Below are 3,597 nucleotides of genomic sequence, written 5' to 3' on the forward strand. Positions count from 1 at the left end.
TCTGCCAAACCCCGCCAGAGGAAACCGTGGAACATCTCTTCTTCGAGTGCCCTTTTGCCAAACAATGATGGAGTAAGGTTGGTCTGACCTGGCCAGGAGGAACCAATAGGCTAGCCATCTTGCATGCTGGGAGACAGAGCTGGCGTCGGCCGCTTTTCATGGATATCTTCCTGCTTGCTGCTTGGAGCCTATGGATGGAAAGAAACAACCAACATTTCAGGGGGATCCCGCGCTCGTTCGTGGCATGGTTGGCTAGGTTCAAACTTCTGTTGGGTTTGGTGATCCATAACTGTCCTGAGAAAGTTCATCCTTTTCTCTCTGACTTCATTGTAAATTTGGACAGCTAGTTTTGCTTCTGCAACACTTACGGCCGGGGGGCCTAAAACCCATTGTAACACACTTGTAACTGTTATGCTGTGAGTAATACAAAGTCAGTGGGAGCCTCTCCCACTGTCGCTAATTCTTCAAAAAAAAAAAAAGGTTGCTACCATCAATTGCATGCTCAACTCATCATTCAGTCCTTCCAGAAACTTCTCCTGCTTAGCTTCATCCGTAGCAACGTCATCTGGGGCATAATGTGCTAGCTTACTAAAGTCCTCCACATACTGGCCAACTGTCCGTCCTCCTTGGCGCAAGTTGCGAAACTCTCGCTTCTTCATGGCCATAGCTCCTGTTGAAACATGGGCAGTACGGAAAGCATGTTGGAACTGGTCCCATGTGACAGTGTCGACAGGGAAAGTGGCTGTGAAATTCTCCCACCATGATGATGCGGGTCCTTCAAGCTGATGTGCGGCAAACTTCACCTTTTCCGCATCTGTGCATCCTGCCGTGGTCAACTCCCTTGCTGTCTTGCGGAGCCAATCATCTGCTACTATGGGCTCGGTGCTACTGGAAAACACCCGCGGATTCAGTCTAAGAAAATGGGCTAAGTGATCAACAGGTGGTGGTGGTGGTGGGTTGTTGTTGTTGTTCCCCTTATTCTGGTTCTGGACTAGCAACTGCATCAAAGTGTTCTCCTGCTGGATCAACTAGGTAAGCTCCGATGGGAAGGCAAATCCGGGGTCACGTCTCGGAGGCATCTGAGGGTTTAGAAAAGATGAGATTTAAGAATAGAGAGGGGTCTAAAGAGAAAACACTACCGACATGCACATGAGGCAAAAGCAAACAATTCACTTCATTCAATCAAACAAGGGCATACAATTGATTTAACTATCGCAAAAGTGCTCAGACTATTATATTTACATGATGGACTACTACTACTGATGGGGTGGTCTACTAGAAATATTCTTCGGTTGTAGACTCCATGATATCTGCTCCAGCTTCATCTACATAGTCATCATCGCTATCATCTGGATCCGAGTTAGTGTCGTCGATGATGATGTAGTCTTCCAGGCGAATCTCCTTGGGTTCTTCATCTTCTTCTACTGGTGTAGGGCCTCCCATAAATATTCCAATCTTCTTGATCAGATCATCATTCTTCCCCACTAATACTTCGATTTCCACTTCATAATCTTCACGTGTAGCCTTGAGTTCTTCCTCCAGTTCCTTGATTCTTGTCCTCGCCTTCTTTAGATCTATCATGTCGGCGCACATCTAGTTCTCTTGACGTCGAATGTGCTGGTTTAACTCCTGGATGAAAGCTGCCACTGATCTATCCTTCCTGGTGCTGATCATTTCCCAATGCTCGTCTCGGCGCCCAAAAATTTGGTAGATAGTATCCTTGAGATCATTGCGGTAAACTTCTCCAATGCGTCCCATGGCAATGTGAGCTGCCATGCTCTTTCCTAGACTCCAAGTTGGTGCATCAAAAGAAAACTCTATGGGCTCAGTGACTGGCATGAACGTCCTTCCGGGAACTTGAACTTGAATCATCCAGTGCTCTTCTTCTGGTAAAGTGGCGTTGTAGGTTCCGGTGAAGCTTGGTACTCCTATGTTTAGATATCTAGTGACTTCCTTCAAGTGACGTCCAAAGGGTGTATCTTCATCCGGCTGGGTGAACTTGTTCCTTGCATTCGCCATCCTTAAAGAGTATAAAAGGTGAGGAGTCAGAATAAGAAGAGAGTAGTGATCTAGGGCTTTAGCTTAGTGATCGTGTCCTACAGTCAACGCGTGCTCTGATACCATCTTGTAGCGACCAGACCTCAGACGGTCCAATCTCTGTGCTCAGGTGTCATCCCTGGATCAGTAATGCTGACACCACACTGTGACGCCCGGATAATTAGACTACAGTAAACTTCTACTAATGATGCCACGTCACCTCAATTACTGTTGCTAATCTTGCGTTAGTTCGAAACCGGTTCGAATTCAAAATCACAATCAAGCAAACAATAAAAGTTTTCAAATATAAAATCTAAAATGTTTGGAGTGAGCCAAATAGTGCATAAGGAAATTATGGTGGAGAGTTCACACTTTTATAAAGTAGTTAAATGCACTAAAATAAGTAAAACTGTGGCAAAACTATTATTTAAATGCTCTTAAATTAATAAACAAATACAAACTACTTTGATTAATGTGCCAAGTTATTTGTGGAAGTGGAATATTTAGTAACGCTAATTTAGAGACTCTTATTGTGTTTTATTTAAACTAAAGCAATTAAGGATTAAAAAATGGAAAAGAAAAACATAACAAAACAAAACAACAAAAATAAAAAAAGTAGGCAACCCACCCCCCCCATTGGGCCGTGGCCCAACTTGGCCGGACGGCCTCGGCCCACCAGGCCCAACCGGCCAGCCCACCCCCTCACTCCCTTATCCCCTCTCGCACGCAACCCTAACCGCACCCCTCCCCACTACTCCCACTCGCCCCCACTCCCTCTCCCTCGCCCCCTTTGCCCGATCTCGATCTGGATCGGGAGGGGGCCGCCCCGATGTCGCCACCACCCAACGTCGGCGCCCACCGCTCGCAGTCATCATCGTCACCTCATGGGCGACGCCTCTTCGCCTCTTCATCCTCCTCCTCGACCGACCACCTCGTCACTGGACCTTCTCACGCCTCTCCGTCGCCGGAGCCACGTCGCCACGCTGATCGTCAGCGCCGCTTGGACATCGCCGGAGCTGCCCCGTCATCGTCCCCGTCCTCCTCCTCGAACCCCGCTGTCGTTTCCCTACAGCCCCATGGTGAGCCCCTCGGCCTCCTCTTCCCCCTCTGCTGCTCTCTGCTTCCCCGGCTGCTCCGTTGCGCCCACGTCCGCGCACCGCGGCGACCGCCCACCCGCAGCGCACGCTCACCGCGCCCCCTCTGTGCGCCACTCGATTCGCCCGCCGACTGCACTCGCCCTGTCGGCGGTCACCCATCGCCCACGTGACACCGCGCCTCGCCCGTCCCCACTCACCATCGTCGCCCCGGCTCACCTCCCCCGCGCTACCCTGCCTCGCGGCGGTCCGCCTCACCGCACCGCTCGCGCCCCCACTGCCGTGTCGCCGCCCCCCTGCTACTGGTGCGCCGTCGTGCTCCTGCTCCCCTGCGGTGGCTCCTCTGCCGCCCGCGGGCCCGCCCGTCACTAGACCCGCACTCCGCCGGCGCACGCGCCCACACCACCGCGGCTGCCTTGGCCACATACCTCGTCGCACCGCCATGCTCCGGCTACGGCCGTGACCG

This window comes from Triticum dicoccoides, chromosome 3A, assembly GCF_002162155.2.
Source record: "Triticum dicoccoides isolate Atlit2015 ecotype Zavitan chromosome 3A, WEW_v2.0, whole genome shotgun sequence".
Classification (NCBI taxonomy): Eukaryota; Viridiplantae; Streptophyta; class Magnoliopsida; order Poales; family Poaceae; genus Triticum; species Triticum dicoccoides.